The sequence below is a fragment of the Ranitomeya imitator genome, chromosome 4 (assembly GCF_032444005.1).
Source record: "Ranitomeya imitator isolate aRanImi1 chromosome 4, aRanImi1.pri, whole genome shotgun sequence".
NCBI lineage: Eukaryota > Metazoa > Chordata > Amphibia > Anura > Dendrobatidae > Ranitomeya > Ranitomeya imitator.
Genome location: NC_091285.1, coordinates 59,889,646 through 59,909,331, shown reverse-complemented (window position 1 = coordinate 59,909,331; position 19,686 = coordinate 59,889,646). Strand labels below are relative to the sequence as shown.

The window sequence follows — 19,686 nt, the reverse complement described above, 5'->3', positions numbered from 1 at the left end:
CAGACTACTATGCTGGTCCTTTGACTCAGACCACAACATTGCCCTCGCAGGGTGCTGATCAAGAATCAGACCCTGATGAGACTATGTTGCCCCATCACGAACGCTATACCACCGACCGACACGGTGACACAGACGAAGTTGCACACGAGCTACAAGAAGAGGTAATAGATGACCCAGTTCTTGACCCCGATTGGCAGCCATTGGGGGAACAGGGTGCAGGTGGCAGCAGTTCTGAAGCGGAGGAGGAGGGGCCGCAGCAGGCATCAACATCGCAACAGGTTCCATCTGCCGGGCCCGTATCTTGGCCAAAACGCGTGGCAAAGTCAAAACCTGTTGGAGGACAGCGTGGCCATCCGGTTAAAGCTCAGTCTGCAATGCCTGAAAAGGTATCCGATGCTAGAAAGAGTGCAGTCTGGCATTTTTTTAAACAACATCCAATTGATCAGCACAAAGTAATCTGTCAAAAATGTTCAACTACCTTAAGCAGAGGGCAGAATCTGAAAAGTCTCAATACAAGTTGCATGCATAGACATTTAACCACCATGCATTTGCAAGCTTGGACTAACTACCAAACGTCCCTTAAGGTTGTAGCACCCTCGGCCAATGAAGCTACTCATCAACGCAACATCCCTTCCGGCAGTGTAGGGCCACCATTTTCTGCACCACCTGCAGTATCTGTGCAGGTTTCTTTGCCAGGCCAAAGCAGTCAGGGTCAGGGAATCTCCAGTTTCGTAGTAGGAAACACTGCATCTAGGGCACCGGCGGCAACAATACCATTTCCCACCGTCTCTCAGTCTGCCATGTCCACCGGCACCCCCGCTAGTTCCACGATCTCCAGCTCTCCAGTCCAGCTCACCCTACATGAGACTATGGTTAGAAAAAGGAAGTACTTAGCCTCGCATCCGCGTACACAGGGTTTGAACGCCCACATAGCTAGACTAATCTCGTTAGAGATGATGCCCTACCGGTTAGTTGAAAGCGAAGCTTTCAAAGACCTGATGGACTACGCTGTACCACGCTACGAGCTACCCAGTCAACACTTTTTTTCCAGAAAAGCCATCCCAGCCCTCCACCAGCATGTTAAAGAGCGCATCGTCCATGCACTCAGGCAATCTGTGAGCACAAAGGTGCACCTGACAACAGATGCATGGACCTGTAGGCATGGCCAGGGACGTTACGTGTCCATCACGGCACACTGGGTAAATGTGGTGGATTCAGGGTCCACAGGGGACAGCAAGTTTGGGACAGTTCTGCCTAGCCCACGGTCTAGGAAACAGTTGGCTGTAGCCGTTCGCACCCCCTCCTCCTCCTCCTCCTCCTCGTCCTCCTGCAGAAGCGAGAGCTCATCCACAGACCGCAGTCGCACAACCACTCCATCCGCAGCTGCCACTGTTGCACACCAGGTCTCCCATTATGGGGCAGCTACTGGCAAACGTCAGCAGGCTGTATTGGCTATGAAGTGTTTGGGCGACAACAGACACACCGCGGAAGTTCTGTCCGAGTTCTTGCAGCAAGAAACGCAGTCGTGGCTGGGCACTGTAGATCTTGAGGCAAGCAAGGTAGTGAGTGATAACGGAAGGAATTTCATGGCTGCCATCTCCCTTTCCCAACTGAAACACATTCCTTGCCTGGCTCACACCTTAAACCTGGTGGTGCAGTGCTTCCTGAAAAGTTATCCGGGGTTATCCGACCTGCTCCTCAAAGTGCGTGGACTTTGCGCACATATCCGCCGTTCGCCTGTACACTCCAGCCGTATGCAGACCTATCAGCGTTCTTTGAACCTTCCCCAGCATCGCCTAATCATAGACGTTGTTACAAGGTGGAACTCAACACTGCACATGCTTCAGAGACTGTGCGAACAGAGGCGGGCTGTTATGTTTTTGTGGGAGGATACACATACACGGGCAGGCAGTAGGATGGCAGACATGGAGTTGTCAGGTGTGCAGTGGTCGAAGATTCAAGACATGTGTCAAGTCCTTCAGTGTTTTGAGGAATGCACACGGCTGGTTAGTGCAGACAACGCCATAATAAGCATGAGCATCCCCCTAATGTGTCTGCTGATGCAAAGTTTGACGCACATAAAGGATCAGGCGTCTGCACCAGAGGAAGAGGAAAGCCTTGATGACAGTCAGCCATTGTCTGGTCAGGGCAGTGTACAGGACGAGGTAGCGGGCGAAGAGGAGGTGGAGGATGTGGAGGATGATGGGGATGAGTATATTTTTAATGAGGAAGCTTTCCCGGGGTCATTGGAAATTGGTGGCGTGGCAAGGGCGGGTTCTGGTTTTTTGAGGGACACAAGTGACGTAGATTTGCCTGCAACTGCCCCTCAACCAAGCACAACCGCAGATTTGACAACTGGAACTTTGGCCCACATGGCGGATTATGCCTTGCGTATCCTCAAAAGGGACACAAGCATTACAAAAATGATGAACGATGACGATTACTGGTTGGCCTGCCTCCTTGATCCTCGCTATAAAGGCAAATTGCAAAATATTATGCCACATGAGAACTTGGAACTAATATTAGCAACAAAACAATCAACTCTTGTTGACCGTTTGCTTCTGGCATTCCCTGCACACAGCGCCCGTGATCGTTCTCACACGAGCTTCAGGGACCAGCAGACCAGAGGTGTTAGAGGGGCAGAAATCAGAAGTGGCGTTGGCCAGAGGGGTTTTCTGACCAGGTTGTGGAGTGATTTTGCTATGACCGCAGACAGGACAGGTACTGCAGCATCAATTCAAAGTGACAGGAGACAACATTTGTCCAGTATGGTTACAAACTATTTTTCATCCCTTATCGACGTTCTCCCTCAACCGTCATTCCCATTTGATTACTGGGCATCCAAATTAGACACCTGGCCAGAATTGGCAGAATATGCATTGCAGGAGCTTGCTTGCCCGGCAGCTAGTGTCCTATCAGAAAGAGTATTCAGTGCTGCAGGTTCAATACTAACTGAAAAAAGGACTCGTCTGGCTACCCAAAATGTAGATGATCTAACCTTCATTAAAATGAACCACAACTGGATTTCGAAATCTTTTGCCCCACCTTGCCCGGCTGACACCTAACTTTCCTATGAAAAGGTCTTGCCTGTGGACTCTTCTGAATGACTTTTCCAATCTCGTAATTTTCTGCACCTGATTGTCCAGCATACGACATGTTTACTCCTAACAAAATGGCCAAACTCCCCACACGGGGCCGTGGTATCGCCACTTTGCGCCAGCACCCGTGAGAGTGCTGTTTGTCTGAAGAGGTGGGTGTGCCCGCTTTTGGTCGACGGCACTGCCACTGGGTCCCTCATAGTACAATAAAGTGTCTCTGGCGGTGGTGGTGCGCACCCAACGTCAGACACACCATTGTAATATGAGGGGCCCTGGGCCTGTACCGCCGGCCACAAGACAGTTCCCCACCCAGCTCAAACAGTGCTCTACCACTAGCAAAATTATCTCTCACAGCTTCACCAATGTTTAGTCTATGCGCTGACATCCTTCAATGCCTGGCACTGACAATACCATTGTTTTGACATTTTTGTTATGTTAGGCCTTCGAAGCCTGTCTGCGGTCCGTTCTTTCTACAACTACTACACTGACCAGGCCACTGCTGGCCGTGTTCCCCTGGAACCAATTTAAACTTGCCTACAGCCAGCCCAATTTTGTTATGTTAGGCCTTCTTAGCCTGTCTGCCGTCACTCCTTCCACTAGACTTCCACTGACCAGACCACTGTTGCCCGTGTACCCCTGGAACCAATTTTAAATTGCCAACAGCCAAATGTTATTATGTTAGGCATTTGATGCCTGTCTGCCGTCACTCCTTCCACTAGACTTCCACTGACCAGACCACTGTTGCCCGTGTACCCCTGGAACCAATTTTAAATTGCCAACAGCCCAATGTTATGATGTTAGGCCTTTGATGCCTGTCTGCCGTCACTCCTTCCACTAGGCCTCCACTGACCTGTCTACTGCTGCCCGTGTTCCCATGGAACCAATCGTAAATTGCCTACAGCCAGCCCATTTTATTACGTTAGGCCTTCGAAGCCTGTTTGCGGTCCCTCCTTCCACTAGGCCTCCACTTACCTGTCTACTGCTGCCCGTGTTCCCCTGGAACCAATTTTAAATTGCGTACAGGCAGCCCAATTTATTATGTTAGGCCTTCGAAGCCTGTCTGCGGTCCCTCCTTCCACTAGGCCTCCACTTACCTGTCTAGTGCTGCCCGTGTTCCCCTGGAACCAATTTTAAATTGCCTACAGCCAGCCCATTTTATTATGTTAGGCCTTCGAAGCCTGTCTGCGGTCCCTCCTTCCACTAGGCCTCCACTGACCTGTCTACTGCTGCCCGTGTTCCCCTGGAACCAATTTTAAATTGCCTACAGGCAGCCCAATTTATTATGTTAGGGCTTCTAAGCCTGTCTGCGGTCCCTCCTTCCACTAGGCCTCCACTGACCTGTCTACTGCTGCCCGTGTACCCCTTGAACCAACATCATAAAATAAAAAAAAAAGTATTTTGCTTATAAAAAAGAAAATACTGGTGAGATATCAAATGCAGACATTTTAACATTAAAAACAAACACACAACTAAAATCTGGTACAGTACTAAAAATGGCCACCAGCTACAATTACTTTCTCCTGCAAGTAGTTAACTGAAAGGTTTTTTAAATTGAAAACACAGATATGGCATCCACCGAGTGTTGTCCTGTCGCGTCTTCTTTATATTATTGCCGAGAAGATGCAAAACAATGAAAATAATAAAATCATTAATTACCAAAATAATAGAGAAAGTCAACACCACATTGCAAATAAACATTCATTCCAAATAAAGAAGCAGGGCGCGTCCGAGGGTGAGTATATACCTAATAAGAATATAATCACCCTCGGACGCGCAATGCTTATTTCCAACAGCCTTCCTTCCTAAGAATCAGCCCTTCCGTGGTGTAGAGAGACGTTGTGTTACACTTCAAGGTGTTCCCCAGGTTGTCTTTCCTGAGCTTCGATCTTCCGGCTCTCGTTTAGTAGTTCTTGGAAACTACACTGCATTAGGCCTTCAAATTGGGTATGGGGTGTAGAGAGAGGGTGTGTTACACTCCAAGGTGTTCCCCAGGTTGCCTTTCCTGAGCTTCGATCTTCCGGCTCTCGTTTAGTAGTTCTTGGAAACTACACTGCATTAGGCCTTCAAATTGGGTATGGGGTGTAGAGAGAGGGTGTGTTACACTCCAAGGTGTTCCCCAGGTTGCCTTTCCTGAGCTTCGATCTTCCGGCTCTCGTTTAGTAGTTCTTGGAAACTACGCTGCATTAGGCCTTCAAATTGGGTATGGGGTGTAGAGAGAGGGTGTGTTACACTCCAAGGTGTTCCCCAGGTTGCCTTTCCTGAGCTTCGATCTTCCGGCTCTCGTTTAGTAGTTCTTGGAAACTACACTGCATTAGGCCTTCAAATTGGGTATGGGGTGTAGAGAGAGGGTGTGTTACACTCCAAGGTGTTCCCCAGGTTGCCTTTCCTGAGCTTCGATATTCCGGCTCTCGTTTAGTAGTTGTTGGAAACTACACTGCATTAGGCCTACAAATTTGGTATGGGGGAAACATTGGCGCATCTGCGGTCCCTCTTTCCTCTAGGCCTCCACTGACCTGTCTACTGCTGCCCGTGTTCCCCTGGAACCAATTTTAAATTGCCTACAGGCAGCCCAATTTATTATGTTAGGGCTTCGAAGCCTGTCTGCTGTCCCTCCTTCCACTAGGCCTCCACTGACCTGTCTACTGCTGCCCGTGTACCCCTTGAACCAACATCATAAAATAAAAAAAAAAGTATTTTGCTTATAAAAAAGAAAATACTGGTGAGATATCAAATGCAGACATTTTAACATTAAAAACAAACACACAACTAAAATCTGGTACAGTACTAAAAATGGCCACCAGCTACAATTACTTTCTCCTGCAAGTAGTTAACTGAAAGGTTTTTTAAATTGAAAACACAGATATGGCATCCACCGAGTGTTGTCCTGTCGCGTCTTCTTTATATTATTGCCGAGAAGATGCAAAACAATGAAAATAATAAAATCATTAATTACCAAAATAATAGAGAAAGTCAACACCACATTGCAAATAAACATTCATTCCAAATAAAGAAGCAGGGCGCGTCCGAGGGTGAGTATATACCTAATAAGAATATAATCACCCTCGGACGCGCAATGCTTATTTCCAACAGCCTTCCTTCCTAAGAATCAGCCCTTCCGTGGTGTAGAGAGACGTTGTGTTACACTCCAAGGTGTTCCCCAGGTTGCCTTTCCTGAGCTTCGATCTTCCGGCTCTCGTTTAGTAGTTGTTGGAAACTACGCTGCATTAGGCCTTCAAATTGGGTATGGGGTGTAGAGAGATGGTGTGTTCCACTCCAAGGTGTTCCCCAGGTTGCCTTTCCTGAGCTTCGATCTTCCGGCTCTCGTTTAGTAGTTCTTGGAGACTACACTGCATTAGGCCTTCAAATTGGGTATGGGGTGTAGAGAGAGGGTGTGTTACACTCCAAGGTGTTCCCCAGGTTGCCTTTCCTGAGCTTCGATCTTCATGCTCTCGTTTAGTAGTTGTCGGAAACTACGCTGCATTAGGCCTACAAATTGGGTATGGGGTGTAGAGAGAGGGTTTGTTACACTCCAAGGTGTTCCCCAGGTTGCCTTTCCTGAGCTTCGATCTTCCGGCTCTCGTTTAGTAGTTGTTGGAAACTACGCTGCATTAGGCCTTCAAATTGGGTATGGGGTGTAGAGAGAGGGTGTGTTACACTCCAAGGTGTTCCCCAGGTTGCCTTTCCTGAGCTTCGATCTTCCGGCTCTCGTTTAGTAGTTCTTGGAAACTACACTGCATTAGGCCTTCAAATTGGGTATGGGGTGTAGAGAGAGGGTGTGTTACACTCCAAGGTGTTCCCCAGGTTGCCTTTCCTGAGCTTCGATCTTCCGGCTCTCGTTTAGTAGTTCTTGGAAACTACACTGCATTAGGCCTACAAATTGGGTATGGGGTGGAGAGAGATGGTGTGTTACACTCCAAGGTGTTCCCCAGGTTTCCTTGCCATTGCTTCGGTCTTCCGACTCTCGTTTAGTAGTTGTAGAAAAGTGCACTGCATTAGGCCTACAAAATGGGTATGGGGTGGAGAGAGATGGTGTGTTACACTCCAAGGTGTTCCCCAGGTTGCCTTTCCTGAGCTTCTATCTTCAGGCTCTCATTAAATTGTGGTTAAATGGAACAACTGCATTTGGCGTACTAGTTGGTTTGGGGCCTAGTATCGGTGTCTGCCACTCCTTGCTGTTCTCCTGGTTTCCTGTCCTGAAATTCCATTTTCAGGCTCTCGTTAAGTAGTTGTTAATGTTAGACTGCATTTGGCCTACTAGTTGGGTTGGGGCCTACTATCGGTGTCTGCCACTCCTTGCTGTTCTCCTCCACTGAACAAAGCTGTGCCGCCTGTTTACTACGGTTGCCAATTTTGAACTGCATTTCGACTACTTACTGATTTGGCCCTACTCTCTGTGTCAGCCTCTCATTCCAGTTGTCCTCCACTGCAATGCCCCCTGGTTATTCCTGTTACCAATTTTGAACTGCATTTAGCCCACTTTATTCTTTGGGCCTATATCTGTGTTTCCACTTCATCGTGCCCATTGCCCAGCCAGTGATAGATGAGTCTGCTGGTACATTGACCCATAACGCAACATTCCCCGTGCATGCTACACAACAACATTGTGACCCTGCTGAAAGTCAGGTTGCTCTTCCCGCATACCATACCACCTTACACGGGGACAAAGAGGAAGGTGCAGATGAAAGTGCAGGTTCCTTCATCAGGTGGGGGGAGGAATACTAGTTGGCGACGTCACTGGCACAGGGCCTCTCATAGTACGCAAAAGTGTTGCTGCCGGTGGGAGGCGCCCCCGCCGTGCAAACACACCGCTGTACTTTGAGGGGCCCTGTGCCAGTGCCAATGCCAACAAGTGGGCCCCCCCTGCTTGCTCAGGATCACAGCACTTGCAAAGTTGAAATACTTACCTCTCCCTGCTCCACTGCCGTGACGTGGTCCAGATTTCCTGGGCCCACTAATTACTTGAACCAGCCCTACCCCACACAACTTTAGCCAAATGACCCCCAATTTCAAATGCCTTCCAATTATTATAAGGTAAATTACGCTTGACAAGCTTCATTAAGAAGAATGGATGGTTTTGACATTAAAATGGGCACTCTAGGTGTTTTCCTGGCCCCCACTCACTGCCGACTATGCTGCCCCATTGACTTGCATTGGGTTTCGTGTTTCGGTCGATCCCGACTTTTCGCCATAATCGGCCGATTTCACTCGACCCGACTTTTGAGATAGTCGGGTTTCGCGAAACCCGGCTCGACTCTAAAAAGGTCAAGGTCGCTCAACTCTAGTGATAAATACAGAAGTGGTGCATATATTTCTATTATACTTTTCCTCTAATTGTTCCACTCCTGGTTTTGGCTACAAATACTGAGGTAAAATACTGACCAAATACTGCTAGTGTGACGGCAGCCTGAGAAAAGGGAAAGTAATAATAGATACTGATCCTAATAGGCTGTGGATTTTTGTACAAGAGGAGAAGGAATGCAGACATGCGGCTTACCTGACCTCACCTGTGATTTACGTCTTACTGTTGTGGAGGTGGGTGTCGGAGACACAGGGAGGGTAGGCGTGATCACAGAAGTGTAACATAAGCTTTCATACTGTTTAATCCTTTAATACAGATATTCCACCTCTGATGTGACCATAAATGTTGACGTTATTAATGCCATAGCGTTACGTCACGCTGTTAAATACATGCTGCATGCTCCTGGCATTCAGGCGGTTAATAGTACCCATGTGCAGAGTGTTTGTATACCCACAGAGCACAATGTGGATCTGTGTGAGCTGCTAGGAATTCATTGGGACACAGCAGACAGCCTACACTAGGGTTATACATGCTGCCTCCAGAAACTGTGGAGAAGCTTGAGAAGACTAGGTGTGGCTAGGAGGCTTCTTATCTTACTAGTCAGTTCTGGGCAGATTTGTTTCTTCCTTCAGTGTGAGCAGGGAGTGTGGGTGAGGCCTGAACACCAAACTTTCTGTGAAATCATCCCAGAAGTTCTGCTGATTAAAGCTGTGGATGTCTCAAGGAAATCTCCAAGAGCAGGCCAGGTCTTCTGCACAGTAAGTCCCTGATCTTCCTCCTGTTGTCACATCTGAGTGTCTGGCTCTTTAGAAAACTTGTAAGTGGAGTTTGTATAGAGTGTACAGGTGAGCAGACCACCTGACTCCATAGCCACAGGGGCTGTGTATGAAGTCGGAGTCCCAATGGAGATGTTTTAGGGCTTATTCAGACATTAGTTTTTTGCGTACGAGTTCTACAAGGGCGGCTTTAGACATCTGTGGAAATTGTATGGACCACAACGCACGCACTGGCCGCAGGTCTCCCGACTCGAGCGTAACAGCGTTGTATATGTCTATGAGACTGTGACGCTCGGGTCAGGAGAGCCGTGGCCAGTCTGAGCTTGGAACAATTTGCACGGACGTCGGAAGCGGCCTTGGTGTTTTTCACATATAGAAATCATACCTATATAGTCTATAGTTATGACTTGTATTGTTTAACCCCTTCATAACCTTGGGATTTTTTGTTTTTCCGTGTTCGTTTTTCACTCCCCTCCTTCCCAGAGCCATAACTTTTTTATTATTCCGTCAATTTTGCGGGACGAGTTGTACTTTTGATCGACATAATTGGTTTTAGCATGTCGTGTACTAGAAAACGGGAAAAAAATTCCAAGTGCGGTGAAATTGCAAAAAAAGTGCAATCCCACACTTGTTTTTTGTTTGGCTTTTTTGCTAGGTTCACTAAATGCTAAAACTGACCTGCCATTATGATTCTCCAGGTCAGTACGAGTTCATAGACACCTAACATGACTAGGTTATTTTTTTATCTAAGTGGTGAAAAAAAATTCCAAACTTTGCTAAAAAAAAAAAAAATTGCGCCATTTTCCGATACTCGTAGCGTCTCCATTTTTCGTGATCTGGGGTCGGTTGAGGGCTTATTTTTTGCCTGCCGAGATGACGTTTTTAATGATAGCATTTTAGTGCAGATACGTTCTTTTGATCGCCCGTTATTGCATTTTAATGCAATGTCGCGGCGACCTAAAAAACGTAATTCTGGCGTTTCGAATTTTTTTCTCGCTACGCCGTTTAGCGATCAGGTTAATGCTTTTTTTTAATTGATAGATCGGGCGATTCTGAGCGCGGCGATACCAAACGTGTAGATTTGATTTTTTTTTTTTTTTTTATTGATTTATTTTGATTGGGGCTAAAGGGGGGTGATTTAAACTTTTATATTTTTTTTATTTTATTCACATTTTTTTTTTTTACTTTTTTTTTTTTTACTTTTGCCATGCTTCAATAGCCTCCATGGGAGGCTAGAAGCAGGCACAACGCGATCGCCTCTGCTACATAGCAGCGATCTGCTGATCACTGCTATGTAGCAGAAATAATAATAAATAATAATAATAATCTTTATTTTTATATAGCGCTAACATATTCCGCAGCGCTTTACACACATTATCATCGCTGTCCCCGATAGGGCTCACAATCTAGAATCCCTATCTGTATGTCTTTAGAAATGGAGGTGTGCTGTGAGCGCCAACCACAGGGTGGCGCTCACAGCTACCGGCGATCAGTAACCATAGAGGTCTCTAGGACCTCTATGGTTACCATCCTGATGCATCGCCGACCCCCGATCATGTGACGGGGGTCGGCGATGACGTCATTTCCGGCCGCCCGGCCGGAAGCGGTAGTTAAATGCCGCTGTCTGCGTTTGACAGCGGCATTTAACTAGTTAATAGGTGCGGGCAGATCGCGATTCTGCCCGCGCCTATTACGGGCACATATCAGCTGTTCAAAACAGCTGACATGTCCCGGCTTTGATGCGGGCTCACCACGGAGCCCTGCATCAAAGCAGGGGATCTGACCTCGGACGTACTATACCGTCCGAGGTCAGAAAGGGGTTAAGATTATGGTACTTGTTTTTAATATGTATACCCCTCCTCACGTGTAAAACGCCATGGAAAAAATGGCGCTATAACAATAAATAATAATAATAGTGCTGTTCACAGGTCTGTATTTTTGCAGACTGATGATGATGATGGACCAATTTTGATCTGAGCCACTAATCAAACTCACCAATGCAAGGATATGGGTCCGTGAAAAAAATCTGAAAATAGTCGAGTGCCATGTGTGTGCTGTCAGTTTCTCACTTAATGTTTGATGGGAGAAGCTTAAAAAACTTTCATCAGTTTATTTTTTTTCTTTCTTCTTGAGACGAACTGTGCTGGTAAAAACTCACAGTGACTAAACTTTGGTGGAAGTCTCTCTCTTTTTTTTTTTTTTTTGTGAAAAATCACCATTGTCAGATATTCATGTACTAGTGCTATCTGTGTTTTTCACTGATCACGCTCTGTGATAGTCTTTGGGGCGAGTCACATGTCCATGATTTTTCGCGGACCGAGAAAAAGTGAAGGACAATATCGGGCAATGCAAGTCTATGGGTTAGTGTAAAAAGTAGGGTCCAATTTTTCACAAGAATGTAGATAAACTTTGCTTTTTTTTTTTATTTCTCCATGTACAAGAAAAATGGACCAGAATAATCTTTTTTTTTTTGTTTGTGGAAAAGATGTGTGAATGAGCCCGTAGGAGCATTTACAAAGTGTAGTTTGGGGCTACCGTATTTTAGTGTGTATGGCAGGCACAACTAGTAATGCCCTATTATAACATTATCAGAAATATATTATGGATGTGATACTAGATTTCTTCAATACGTATAGTGTTGTGCTCACCGTGAGGAACATAATAATGTCCCTGAACAGGAGCGCACACAAATCACAGAACCCCTTTTCATAAGTCCAATTATGGCTCAAAGGCTGTCACAGAAAGGCAGACTTGCCAAGTTTTAGGCCACGTGCTTTTGTTGAGTATTTGGTTTTTTTTCCTCTGTATTTGTAAGTCAAACCATGAGTGCAACAGTCAGAGAAAAAGTATATATATGAATCAGGTGCACCAATTCTGCTTTTTTTTGCCCATTCATGGTTTTGGCTTACAAAAACCGATGTAAAATACTGACCAAATGCTCAACGTGTGCACATGGCCTAAGACTATGATTGGGATATCTATTGAAGCACTTTAAAGGTACCTTCACACTCAGCGACGCTGCAGCGATACCGACAACGATGTCGATCGCTGCAGCGTCGCTGTTTGGTCGCTGGAGAGCTGTCACACAGACAGCTCTCCAGCGACCAACGATGCCGGTAACCAGGGTAAACATCGGGTTACTAAGCGCAGGGCCACGCTTAGTAACCCGATGTTTACCCTGGTTACCATCCTAAAAGTAAAAAAATCAAACACTACATACTTACCTTCCGCTGTCTGTCCCCGGCGCTGTGCTTTCCTGCACTGACTGTGAGCACAGCGGCCGGAAAGCAGAGCGGTGACGTCACCGCTGTGCTTTCCAGCTGGCCGGCGCTCACAATCAGTACAGAGAAGCACAGCGCCGGGGACAGACAGCGGAAGGTAAGTATGTAGTGTTTTTTTTTTACTTTTACGCTGGTAACCAGGGTAAACATCGGGTTACTAAGCGCGGCCCTGCGCTTAGTAACCCGATGTTTACCCTGGTTACCAGTGAAGACATTGCTGAATCGGCGTCACACACGCCGATTCAGCGATGTCAGCGGGAGATCCAGCGACGAAATAAAGTTCTGGACTTTCTGCAGCGACCAACGACATCACAGCAGGATTCTGATCGCTGCTGCGTGTCAAACTGAACGATGTCGCTAGCCAGGATGCTGCAACGTCACGGATCGCTAGCGATATCGTTCAGTGTGACGGTACCGTAACAGTTATTTCTCCACTACTGAAGCCCTTTTTCCCCCGCAAGCCCCTGTATAGCATGATGGCCCCCCACAGTCTCACTCAGTATCATGGTCCACCCACAGCTTTCCATATAGTACGATGGACACACACACGCCTCTACATAGTATGGTGGTCCCCCACACAGTATTATCGTCACCTTAGCCCATAAAAAAAAAAAATGGAATACTTGCCTAATCCAGACTTTGTCTGCACAGCACCTCTTCAATCCTGTCTTGCAATGGATGCACCTGGCATTTGCCAGATAGCCACTTCGGCCCTGCCATGGGGTATATCTTAAACTGAGGTTACTGCTTCAGTTCTTCCAAACACAAACCGAGAATGGTCTGTGTTTCACGGCTATATGAAATTAGCCTTATACGGTTTTCTTGTGGCATTTTAGGGTACAAAATGCTTGTACAAAAGTAAACGCCACAAACCATCATGTGTAACATACAAATTTGCAACAGATTTCAATACTAGTTATGCAATTAAAAAAAGGACATATATATATATATATATATATATATATATATATATATATATATATATATATATATATATATATATATATATATATATATATACAGTGCCTACAAGTAGTATTCAACCCCCTGCAGATTTAGCAGGTTTAATAAGATGCAAATAAGTTAGAGCCTTCAAACTTCAAACAAGAGCAGGATTTATTAACAGATGCATAAATCTTACAAACCAAAAAGTTTTGTTGCTCAGTTAAATTTTTATAAATTTTAAACATAAAAGTGTGGGTCAATTATTATTCAACACCTAGGTTTAATATTTTGTGGAATAACCTTTGTTTGCAATTACAGCTAATAATCGTCTTTTATAAGACCTGATCAGGCCGGCACAGGTCTCTGGAGTTATCTTGGCCCACTCCTCCATGCAGATCTTCTCCAAGTTATCTAGGTTCTTTGGGTGTCTCATGTGGACTTTAATCTTGAGCTCCTTCCACAAGTTTTCAATTGGGTTAAGGTCAGGAGACTGACTAGGCCACTGCAACACCTTGATTTTTTGCCTCTTGAACCAGGCCTTGGTTTTCTTGGCTCTGTGCTTTGGGTCATTGTCTTGTTGGAAGATGAAATGATGACCCATCTTAAGATCCTTGATGGAGGAGCGGAGGTTCTTGGCCAAAATCTCCAGGTAGGCCGTGCTATCCATCTTCCCATGCATGCGGACCAGATGGCCAGGCCCCTTGGCTGAGAAACAGCCCCACCGCATGATGCTGTCACCACCATGCTTGACTGTAGGGATGGTATTCTTGGGGTCGTATGCAGTGCCATCCAGTCTCCAAACGTCACGTGTGTGGTTGGCACCAAAGATCTCGATCTTGGTCTCATCAGACCAGAGAACCTTGAACCAGTCAGTCTCAGAGTCCTCCAAGTGATCATGAGCAAACTGTAGACGAGCCTTGACATGACGCTTTGAAAGTAAAGGTACCTTACGGGCTCGTCTGGAACGAAGACCATTGTGGTGGAGTACGTTACTTATAGTATTGACTGAAACCAATGTCCCCACTGCCATGAGATCTTCCCGGAGCTCCTTCCTTGTTGTCCTTGGGTTAGCCTTGACTCTTCGGACAAGCCTGGCCTCGGCACGGGAGGAAACTTTCAAAGGCTGTCCAGGCCGTGGAAGGCTAACAGTAGTTCCATAAGCCTTCCACTTCCGGATGATGCTCCCAACAGTGGAGACAGGTAGGCCCAACTCCTTGGAAAGGGTTTTGTACCCCTTGCCAGCCTTATGACCCTCCACGATCTTGTCTCTGATGGCCTTGGAATGCTCCTTTGTCTTTCCCATGTTGACCATATATGAGTGCTGTTCACAAGTTTGGGGAGGGTCTTAAATAGTCAGAAAAGGCTGGAAAAAGAGATAATTAATCCAAACATGTTCTTTGTGCCTGAACTACTTCTTAATACTTTAGGGGAACCAAACAGAATTCTGGTGGGTTGAGGGGTTGAATAATAAGTGACCCTCTGAGAAGACTTTTCACAATTTAAAAAAAAAATAAACAAAGAAATAACATTCTTTTTTGCTGCAGTGCATTTCACACTTCCAGGCTGATCTACAGTCCAAATGTCACAATGCCAAGTTAATTCCAAATGTGTAAACCTGCTAAATCTGCAGGGGGTTGAATACTACTTGTAGGCACTGTGTATATATGTATATATATATATATATATATATATATATATATATATATATATATATATATATATATATATTTATTTATTCAGAGCAAAGTATTGCATTCCATAACCCAGTAGAAATGCCACCTTAAAACAAATAATGCCCCTGATGTTTCTTTAGAAAACAAAGTATCTGGATGCAACTAGGGTGGCACCTAACAAAAAAAAATATAGTCTATTTCCCAAGACTGCTCAAATTCACACAGATTTGTAAATACAGTCTGGCATGTACAGTATATCGTACTACACTTCTCATTCTTTCACATGTCCTGATATTTCTGTTAGGCCAGGGTCACACTTGCGAGTGTAATGCGAGAAACTTCTACATCAATACCTGACACTGCCGCCGGTACTCAGACCGGAGCGCTCAGCTGCATGTATTTCTATGCAGCCACACACGCTGGTCCCGAGTGTTGGCGGCAGTGTCGGGTATTGATGCGAGAGACTCGCGCGAGTTTCTAAGTGTGACCCCGTCCTTACTGGAAAAACCAATACCTAAACTAACTGTGTCCATGTGTTGCATAAGGGTGGCACGTGAATGCCATCTGTGCGCTGCATCAGTGTGACAAGTACCAAAGTCTGGGAAAAGCGGTACAGTTCGCGCTGTTCCCAGGCATCAAATGCTGAAGGCAGCTTGGATCATTGGCAATAATGGGAGTTGTATTCAGCACCCGTAGTGTACATTGCGAGTAAAATAAATAATTAAAAGCTAAAAATGGCGTGGGCTCCCGTGTAATTTTAGAAAACCAGCCAAGGGAATGCCCACTGCTGAGAGCTGAGGTTACTAATCAGGGAAAGGGGACAATATCCCAAAAGGATCCAAGGCTATTAATAATCGTTTACAGCTGTTTGCTTAGCCTTTACTGGTTAGTTTTCGGGGATGTAGAGTTCCCCCCCCATAAATTTTAATCAGCAAAGGCTAAACAGACAGCTGTCGGTTCATGATGATAACCTGGGAAGGGGCCAGGGATATTGCCCCCCTCCCAGGCTAACATTAGCCCTCAGCCGCCCGAGTAGTGGCACATACTTAAAGTGTGCCAAATCTGACATTTTCCCTGGTGCCAGGATACTCACTCCAATATACCAGCATTTTTGAATTACCGTATGTAATCAGCATAACCATCCAACTTCGTGCCCATATCCAGGGGAATCCATGTAAACGATGTGGACTTAATGGGTATGAGACAGAGAGGCCATGTCATAAATGGCAATATACACACTAGAGGGACCAACTAATCTGGTGAGCCAAACAAAACCTATAAATCTTTCATAAACAGACAAGAGTCGATTATGATTAAGGATTGATACAATATTTATATTTAATTTGTCTGGGACCTATTTAGGACAATGGGCCAATATGACGGGTTTCTCTCATAGGTGTCAGTAAAATGGAAAGAATGAGGGCCAATTTAAGGGTGAGAGAGCCAGAAGAGAAGAGTGGGGGAATCACAGAAAGCAGCCAAATTGTAGCTGCTCATTAAAACCATTCGGTTTAATACTTCTCATTCGATAGATCCACCTGGCCTCCTTCTGTAATATTAGTCTGTCTCAATGACCACCCCTACTCGATGGTGTAACCACTTGCATGACCATGAAGTTAAAGCACTCTAGATCCCCACCATGTATATCCCTAAAGCGTTTCGAAATCAGGGTGTCAGGGGCATTAATGATATCACCCACATGTTCCACCACTCTCCTCCATATCTCACGTTTCATCTTTCCTACGTAGTCTATGGGGCAAGTGCGATGAAATAAATATACAGTACTTCCCATAGTCCTACAGTTAGAGAAATATCTGCAATGGTAAGTTCTACCAGTACTAATGCTGGAGAAGGTTTTTCTTCACAGAATGTATTTTCAGAATTTGCATCTTCCACATCTGAAAATACCTTTTTCCCTATTCTCCAACCACGTTGGTGATCTTAAAGTGAGGGAATATGCAATAATTGGTCACAGATAGACCTCTTCTCACAATTGGTCACTGATGGAAATTCGGAGATGAGGTCACCTATATCGGTATCGGTTCTTAATAGATGCCAATATTTTTGGATAATCCGTTTCACTTTTCCTGATTTATTGTCAAAGGTACGCGTACCTATAATCCTAACTTGAGATTCTTGGTCATCATATTCACTTTTTCTTACTAATGATGTCCTGCACATCACATTTGCTCCTTTAAATGCATCATTCAATTTGTCTAATGAGTAGAGGTAACATCTATCAAGAAATCGATCTCTCAGATCTTGGGCCTGGTGATGGAACATCGAGGTCCATGAACAATTTAGTTTAATGCGGAGATATTGGCTATTTGGTATCCCCCTTCTCAAGATGAAGGGATGGTGGCTATCCCACCGTAGGAGGTTGTTCATAGCTGTGGGTTTCCAGAATATTTCTGTATTGATATGTCCAGCTCCCCCACAAATTTGGAAACAGTCTGGGATACTGGACACCAATATGAGGACATCGTCCATGCATCTACCCCAGAACAATACTTGGGGTTCCACCAGGAAACTCCATCGTTTCCAAACACAATGGTGTCCTCCCACTAGCCCAGGAACAAATTAGCATAGGTGGGGGTACAGGGACTCCCCATAGCTGTGTACCTGAGCAGGTGGAAGAACTTACTATTAAAGGAGAAAAAAATATTTTTCAATATAAACTCTGATAGAGCACAAATTCATTATGTCGAATATTCTAGCCCCCTGGACCTAAGGTAATATGTTACTGCCCTAAGCCCTATATCGTGGGGGATATTACTGTATAGGGCCTCTACATTGTTAGACGCCAGATATACAGCCTCCAGATGGATAAAGAGGCTAGACGTATTCCTAACGTAGGAGTGTAGAGATACTACAAATGGCTTAAGTATCCCATCTATATACAGGCTGGAGTTCGGAGTGATAGCATTAATCCCGGCAATGATGGGTCGGCCTTTAAGTGGAGTTAGGCCTTTATGTACTTTGGGCAAAGCATAAAAGACAGCCAGGACTGAGAATTTTGAGTACATAAAGTCCCATTAATATGATTTTAGAATCAAGTGCCTCAACAGTATTTTCTAGCTCCCGTAAGAACATCTCGGTAGGGTCCCCTCTCAAAGTTTTGTAGGTAGCCTCCTCTTTGAGAATTCTATTGCACGTTTTCAGATATCTCTCATGGTCTAAAGGTACCATCACACTGAACGATATCGCTAGCGATCCGTGACGTTGCAGCGTCCTGGCTAGCGATATCGTTCAGTTTGACAGGCATTAGCGATCAGGATCCTGATGTGCCATCGTTGGTCGGCGCAGAAAGTCCAGAACTTTATTTAGTCGCTGGACCTCCCGCAGACATCGCTGAATCGGCGTGTGTGACGCCGATTCAGCGATGTCTTCACTGGTAACCCGGGTAAATATCGGGTTACTAAGCGCAGGGCCGCGCTTAGTAACCCGATGTTTACCCTGGTTACCATTGTAAATGTAAAAAACACCAAACACTACATACTTACATTCCGGCGTCTGTCCTCTCCGGTGCTCTGCTTCTCTGCACTGTGTAAGCGCAGCGGCCGGAAAGCACAGCGGTGACGTCACCGCTGTGCTCTGCTTTCCGGCCGGCGCTTAGTGCAGAGAAGCACAGTGCCGGAGAGGACAGACGCCGGAATGTGAGTATGTAGTGTTTTGTTTTTTTAACGTTTACGCTGGTAACCAGGGTAAACATCGGGTTACTAAGCGCGGCCCTGCGCTTAGTAACCCAATGTTTACCCTGGTTACCAGGGGACTTCGGCATCGTTGGTTGCTGGAGAGCTGTCTGTGTGACAGCTCTCCAGCGACCACACAGCGACGCTGCAGCAATCGAGATTGTTGTCCAGATCGCTGCAGCGTCGCTTAATGTGACGTTACCTTAACACAACAAGATTGCCCTCCTTATCTGAGGGTTTGAAAATCAACTCTTTATTATCTGCAAATCTCTCCAAAGTCTCTCTGTCCACTCTTGACATATTAGAGTAGTTTTCTAGTTGTGGTTTAATTCATTAGTTGCCAATTTTGTGAACACATCAAAACTATTATAGACCATGTGCAGGGGCATCCAACTGCTTTTCACCCTAAGATCTATTAATGGACCCAGTCCTGGCTGTCTTTGACTCACACTAGGGAGATCCTCCTCCATAATTCCCAGGGTTTTGCATTTGGCACGGTCAAGAATTTCCTCTGTCTAAGTTTACGGGCAAATAAGTTAATGTCTTCAACCCAGACAAATTCGCCAAATTGGTTTGTGAGTACAAAAGATGGCCCTTTGGACAGAACAGATTTTTCCAGTGGGGATAGGGCCTGGAAAGGAAGCGGTGCTATTTGATCTTTAGAGCTTAAACTTGGCTGTAATAAATTGTTGATGCTATGTCCATTGCATTTGCAGAGCCCCTGACATGCCAAAACTCTCACCCTCCCCCCTACAGGTGACCCCATTTTGAGAATTAGAACTCTCAAAGAATTTATCTGGGGGGGGGGGGGGGGGGGTTAGGGTTGGAGTATTTTGATCCCACAGGTGATTCACAGAACTTTATAACATTTAATTGTGAAAACGAAAAATTTTATTTTTTGCATTGTTTTAGCCCCCACATT

General features: G+C 45.6%; 1 protein-coding gene across 1 annotated transcript in view; it reads left to right on the top strand.

Moving 5' to 3' along the window:
• Positions 1-9,010: 9,010 nt before the first annotated feature.
• Positions 9,011-19,686, top strand: part of ATP10B (ATPase phospholipid transporting 10B (putative)) — a 605,931-nt gene continuing 595,255 nt past the window's right edge. The window contains exon 1 of the mRNA XM_069763782.1: positions 9,011-9,155. The gene's annotated coding sequence lies outside the window, so the exon portion shown is untranslated. The remainder of the gene's footprint in view (positions 9,156-19,686) is intronic.